The sequence below is a fragment of the Ochlerotatus camptorhynchus genome, unplaced genomic scaffold (assembly GCF_037179485.1).
Source record: "Ochlerotatus camptorhynchus isolate MF236.1 unplaced genomic scaffold, CSIRO-AGI_Acam_v1.1 ptg000141l, whole genome shotgun sequence".
Taxonomy (NCBI): Eukaryota; Metazoa; Arthropoda; class Insecta; order Diptera; family Culicidae; genus Ochlerotatus; species Ochlerotatus camptorhynchus.
The window spans coordinates 4,108,444-4,116,010 of NW_027040631.1; positions in this window are offsets into that span (position 1 = coordinate 4,108,444).

Sequence of the window (7,567 nt, forward strand, 5' to 3'; positions counted from 1 at the left end):
CCGTTTTTTACGTGTTAAATTTATTAATTTTTGATGTAATAGAACGTGTAGAATACGAGTGCAAGAGTGAGAACGCGATGGTGCATCGACTCGCCCCTCGTACTGAACGCTCTTCTCTATGTGTCAACCGTTTCATTTTTCATTTCGATGAAAGGAACGCAAATCTCACTGCATAGGAAAACAAAAGAGAAAAATAACGATGATACGAGACTTGTAGGAATGAATAGGATTAAGAGACTAACTTTAGCTGCCCCCTCCTCTCCATCACCCTTGAATTCTTTTGATTTCTCAAATCAGGCTGACAGTCCGTGACTCACTTTTGAAAGTGTTACCAACGCCTACTCAGTTTCCACGGTGACAAGAAAAAAAAGAGAGACACCCACTTTGAACAATACAAAATCATTTACATGCACACACACTCACATCCAGAACGTAGCAAGCTCACATAAACACAAACGAGGACACAAGATGTGATATGTATTATTAACACAAACGAAAAAAAAAACCTTTTAACTATAGCGCATTTTGGGCATAAATAGACACACATTCCATCGTACCAGAAGAAGTTTTCGAAACAAGAAAAACTAAATCACGAAACCTCGTTTGAGAAGGTAGTAGGTAGTTAGGTGGGAGTCCGCATGAGCCAGTTCCGTCAACGTGCTCGACCGACCGAATTCAATTCGATCGCTTGAACCTGATGGATCCGGCCCCGGTCACCCACCTCCAGAGATCAAAATAGAACGAACAAAATTTACCTTTTTCCGACTCTCTGGTCGTCTCTCATATTTTCTCCCACCCAATCCAGCCGATTTCCATGGCGCACCACTTTGGAGAGTGCTTTTTCAAAACCATTCACTCACACTCACTACCGAAATAATATGGTCGCGGGGGCGAGCAGAGAGCGTGAAAGATGTAAATATTATTAATTTATAGACAGAGAAGAAAAAAGTGAATTAATCTAAAAAAAAATGACAGTAGGGTTTTAAACACATTTTTTTTTAACTTTCGGACAGAAGTAAACAGAGTAAAAGTGCTCGAAGTAATTCAAAATTATCAAATAATTAAACTAATTAGAACGAAAAGCTCAAAGTAAGTAAAAGAAGAGAGTATTTTTATCTAAGTTTATGTGTTTCTGTCACTTCTTTTTTATATTTGTATATTTGCCATAATTTTAATCAGTTTCAAAAAGCTACTTTCTCAAAAATAATTTTTTGAAGGATAACTCATACTAATATGAAAACGAAATGGAAAAAAATGCAAGTTAAGCAATATTCAAATTTAGACAAGATCCCTTCCAAAAAAGCATAAAAAGACAAAAAAATGCAAACCGAATATTGAACCTATCGATTTAAATGTATTACTTAGCTATTAATTTACTCAGAAGAAAGCAAGCTCATGCATAACTGTAGATCCCGAAAGCAGCGAACACAGAAACCAGTGTTGGAAAATGTCGACTGAAAGAATGAGTCGTAAAACCAAGAGCTCTTCGTGTGAGTGTTTGCCAAAACACCTCCCGAAAGCACACTCAGGCGAACGCAAGCAAGAGAGAGAGATAGAAAGAAAGAGCGAAAACGCATGAACCGGAGCGACATTAGCTCGCCCGTGCTGTACCTTCTCCCATATTCGCTCCCGTGAGTGACCATGATTCACGCGGACACTCACGGCATTCTTATTTATTTACTACTAACAATGAAATGTGTTTCTACCTTCCTAATCACTAAACAACAAGTTGCAATTGATCGTTAAACTCACCACCACAAGACAACTACTGAAAGTACTTATCTAGGGTGAAGTTCGTGTTTTAATCAAACCTCCCAAATATGTAGCAATGATAGACAGCGTGAAAATGAATCATGTTAGCTTTCTTCCTTAAATTATTATCAAATTTTAAAGTGAAAACAGGATAAAACTTGCTAGCAACCGATCGTGTTTGGATTGCTTCCAAATTTTATCCTTTACCAAACGATGACCTCTTCCGCTGTCTATGGAAACCGAACATAGAATAAACCAATTTCGAGCGAGCGAACACAAACACAAAGAGAAGGTGTAAACGGCACGGCTGCGACCAGAAATCTTGCTCGGGTTCAAAAATCGAGAGAACAGATTTTTTTTTATTAAGATCATTAATTTATATAGAAACAAGAAAACGAACAACCAGCGAGCACAACTGAAGCTTGTAACGCGGAATTTCCTTGTATGATTTGTGAAACGTCTGTAGGTAAAAACCTTCCGGTTCAATATTCCTTTTCTGTGCGAATCAACACACGTTTGAAAGTTTGAAGCATAACAAACAAAACAACAACAACATCAAAACAATGAAGTAAATTAAGAAGATCAGCGTAAATTGAATACAAATCAACAAACGGAAGCAAATGAAACGACGTGAAAAGAAAGGAAGCAAAAGAATATGAGAAAAAATCAGGATATTTTTAAGTGTCCTTTTATACTGAAATAAAATTTTTACGTAAAAATTGAATAAAAATACACCAAACTGTGAGTTGCTTTATCCGAAAATCTACATTAGACAACAACAAAATCAACAAATGTCATCCTCGGGTTTGAACAAAGTGTCCATATCACTCAACGGACAAGGCCAGAGGTTCCAAGGTTCCTTGCTGCAGGACAACTCTTGGAGGGTCACTAGAAGGTCCCTCAAAACAATCAAAATCGATACCAGCGGTCGAAATTTTTTTGGGAAAAATAATTCTGAATACTAAAATTTAGTAAGATAGTCTTATGGAATGACGTTTATATAAGGTCCGGGCCAACAAGCGGCTTGCTGGTGTTATAAGCAAACATATTGTAAACATTGCTGAGCACTCAAGTGACGACGTCACTCTACCATAACATTCCATACTGCGAACAGTGAGATTTACGTCACTGCCAACAGCTGTTTCGTGTAAAAAGATAAACATTAGAATGAAATACGAACACCATTAAACTTTTACATATTTCACTAATACCATAGAGGTAACTCTAAGACCACTGGGTCCCGAAGAAAATCATTATTATTTTTGGCTCACTCAGTACCAGAACAACGGTCCCAAGCAGTCCCAAGCTATTTCACTCACCCCTGCATGTTCTGCATGAATCCACACACCCCTGATGTTATCTGTCAAACTTTCATAGCGAATCAAAACAAACATAGTGTAGTAATAGAATTTCAACTAGAATAGGGTACGTTAATCGTTTGCTTGGGACCAATAGGCTACTAAAGTGGTGAGCCAATTTAAAATCGTTAGTTTCGTATTGATTGTTGCTAATACCAATAAGCCTGTTGGCCCGGACCTTATATAAATTACATTGGTATAACCAGGCATTCTGAAGCTGGATCTGCAGCAGAGCCAACAATCAATACGAAACTAACGGTTTTAAATTGGCTCACTGCTTGCGTAGCCTATTGGTCCCTAGTACTTCTATCATAGAGGTAACTCTAAGACCACTGGGTCCCGAAGAAAATTATTATTATTTTTGGCTCACTCAGTACCAGAACAACGGTCCCAAGCAGTCCCAAGCTATTTCACTCACCCCTGCATGTTCTGCATGAATCCACACACCCCTGATGTTATCTGTCAAACTTTCATAGCGAATCAAAACAAACATAGTGTAGTAATAGAATTTCAACTAGAATAGGGTACGTTAATCGTTTGCTTGGGACCAATAGGCTACTAAAGTGGTGAGCCAATTTAAAATCATTAGTTTCGTATTGATTGTTGCTTCTATGGCGTACCCCATTCTTATGATTCGGTACTGGAATCTGTCAAAGTCTGTCTGTATTTGTTTTCGTTTCGCGTAGGTGCTTTGTTGTGCTGCATGCGCCGTCACCGGAAGTTTCAGGATCTGGTATTTTCTACGGTGTGTTTCTGCCGTTTCTACAGACTTCCTGCTCAAAAATACTATCAACAATCAATACGAAACTAACGATTTTAAATTGGCTTACCACTTTAGTAGCCTATTGGTCCCAAGCAAACGATTAACGTACTCTATTCTAGTTGAAATTCTATTACTACACTATGTTTGTTTTGATTCGCTATGAAAGTTTGACAGATAACATCAGGGGTGTGTGGATTCATGCAGAACATGCAGGGGTGAGTGAAATAGCTTGGGACTGCTTGGGACCGTTGTTCTGGTACTGAGTGAGCCAAAAATAATAATGATTTTCTTCGGGACCCAGTGGTCTTAGAGTTACGTCTATGATACTATCAACAATCAATACGAAACTAACGATTTTAAATTGGCTCACCACTTTAGTAGCCTATTGGTCCCAAGCAAACGATTAACGTACCCTATTCTAGTTGAAATTCTATTACTACACTATGTTTGTTTTGATTCGCTATGAAAGTTTGACAGATAACATCAGGGGTGTGTGGATTCATGCAGAACATGCAGGGGTGAGTGAAATAGCTTGGGACTGCTTGGGACCGTTGTTCTGGTACTGAGTGAGCCAAAAATAATAATGATTTTCTTCGGGACCCAGTGGTCTTAGAGTTACCTCTATGATACTATCCCGTCGCTTGTCGGATGGTAGCGAGGATTGTGTCAACTCATCCGGAATGTTGCCCGAACCCCAATCAGAGAAAATTAAAAGTCGTGGAACAGGAAGAGCAAGTGCTGAAGTTGGCTGAATGAATGTGTTGCTCTGTGCAACAACCCAACCGCTAAAAAGGTCTCACATCCCATCTATGCTTTGTGGCTTATTGGTCTGGAAATACCGAACAAAATGCGAAAAGTAACCGAGGTAACGTATTAAAAATTCTGGCGGTATCGAGGGATGAGTGTATAGACGTTGCATAGTGGACTTGGAACCAATTAGGGAAGCATTAAAGTGGATTCAAACTAAGCAGAACTACTCATATGCAGTGGATTCAATGCGGATTGCTCTGGAGGAAAGCACAGGCGATGGAAAGGAATGAGAACAGACCCACAGAAGCTGGGATTAACAAATGCAATAATCAGCAATATTCCCGTTTTCGAACGAATCGGATTGGTCATACATTTTTTTTTTGTATTATGAATCCAATTCGTTAGAAAACAGGATTAGGGGTGAATATTTTCCGCAGTTATTCAATTTATATTTTCTTTATCTCCGCTAATAAATGTTTCGCTAATGAAAATTTCGTGTTTACTTTCCCTAATATTTTTTTTTTCCTTTGGTTTGTTTTCCGTCGATTTTGTTTTCCGTGCTGAGCACCAATGCTACCGACGCCAGGGAGGCAGCTCCCACACCTGGACCCTACCTATCGACCTATCAACTCATGAACCGGGGACCAACGGCTTTACTTCCCTTCCGAAGGAAGGCGTGATCAGAGATGTTATGCCTCAGAACATCCCGGCGGCGCCGACTGGGATTGAACCCAGGCCTGCTGGGGTGAGAGGTAATCACGCTTACCACTACACCACCGGCGCCGCTTAGTGGCTGGTTAGTTGTTAAAATAACAAAAATCATAACAACAATTCGTCTAGTGGTAACAAAATTATAACAGATCTTGATATGATTATATCAAATCTATTACAAAATTAGATATAATCTATCGCATTCAAAAATATACATGTATAACAACCGTTTTTATAAATTAGATATAAAATTTGCCATATTTCTGGCAATGGTTATGTCATTTATTTTTCACTTTTTTTTTAATCTTAGTCAAATAATTAATTGGAATTCATCAACTGTAGGTCATTAATTAAGAGTCATTTTCCTGGCTTCTTTTTCCTTAATATACCCGAATTCGTTTCATAATGTGTGGTGCTTCATCAGCTAAAGATTTTGCAGCAGCTGGGTTGTCTCCCCGATAAACTGCGGAGTTCCAACAACCGATCTGAGAGAAAAAAAAGGTTGTTTTAGTAATTCTGAATGAATGAAGGGCTTGGTTGCCGTCGTTCGTGGTCTTCCACATGGATTGTTAGAGGATCTTTTATCAAATCATGAGATTCCTATGGTGATGGACTTTCATTCATCTCTGGTTCAGAAGCAGTAGGCTGCCAATCTATTTCGGATTGCGGTCGGTAGAGTTTTCTGATGACGAATCAGAAAAATCGGAAGTTTTTATACAAGCAGAATTCTTCGATGAACGATATTCCAGATCTTATTAATTCAAGGTAGACAAGACTGAGAAAATCCTATCTTTTTTCAGGAGCCTTCAAGTTACGATCAATCGGCAAAATTTCATGACAACATTCGTGTCAAAGACATAATGTTTATGGCACTGAATTTTTACATGAGGCACAAGCTTACCCAAACCTCCTTGGAAGACTTTATGAACATGTTTCCTGAAAGATTTATCACTTTCGCTAATGTTTTCCCAACTCCGAAAGGGTTTATTTTTGTGTCAATTGTCATGATGGGTATGTCGTCTTCTTGTTCAATAATGACAGCACACTAACAACCTATTTTATTTTAAGATATGATGCTACTCCACAACCTGAACCATAGAGGTAACTCTATGACCAGAAGGTCCCGAAGAAACGAGCTCAACTTTTTGGCTCAGCTCCAGTACTATCTTCGGTCCCAAGCTAATCGATGCACCCCTCGAAACATAGGAAAATCCACGAACCCCTCATTTTATTTGTCAAACTTTCATAGCGAATCAAAACAAACATAGTGTAGTACTAAAATTTAGACTAGAATGGGGTACGTTAATCGATTTGCTTGGGACCAATAGGCTGCCAATTTTAAATCGTTAGTTTCCACCGCAAAAACTCGTAACCAGAAGATCCCGAAGAAACGTGCTCAACTTTTTGGCTCAGCTCCAGTACTCTCTTCAGTCCCAAGCTAATCGATGCACCCCTCGAATCATAGGAAAATCCACGAACCCCTCATTTTAACTGTCAAACTTCTTTAATTTCGATCTATGTAATTTGAATTACTGTAGCTTACAGTTACAATTTTAGACCCCAAATTTCCTTAAAACGTCCATCATTATGCACGCCTTTCTGGATGTTTTGACAACGAGTTCACTGTTGATGCCATCTTCTGTGGTGCTATATATCTACCTATCTAGCTAGTTTCTATTTTATTGTTCGCTCTTACCTAAAGACTTCCGCTTGACTCTACAATTCTCCTAGTTAATCATCCAATCCAAGCAAAAATATCGCGTGGCGACCCTCACACGGTTTCGCAAACCTATAGACGGATTTGTGGATTGATTCATTTGGATTGGATAATCTTAAAGTCACACTGCTTGAACATACAATTTTTTTCAAGATTAAGCATATCAGGCTAATGTGCTGTATCAATATATTAAATTATTGCGCAAAACATCATTCTGACAGTGGATGTTTATTCAAACTGTTTTCATTCTTATTTTTTGATGAATGTGCGACTACTTTGATCAACTTTGAGTAATTATGAGTTACTCAAATTTACTCGCTGCAAAAATATTAACTCTGAGTACAGCTGGCTTGCTCCTTGGTCGTTGTTTTATTCCACACAGGAGCATTAAGAAAGATTTGAACAAACGACACCACCGAAATGGAACATAAATTTGTCAGTGCTATTTATCTTCACGCTAGCAAAACTTGCATAACATTACATTACATTCCATGTCGGGAGAGCTGTTCTTACTTT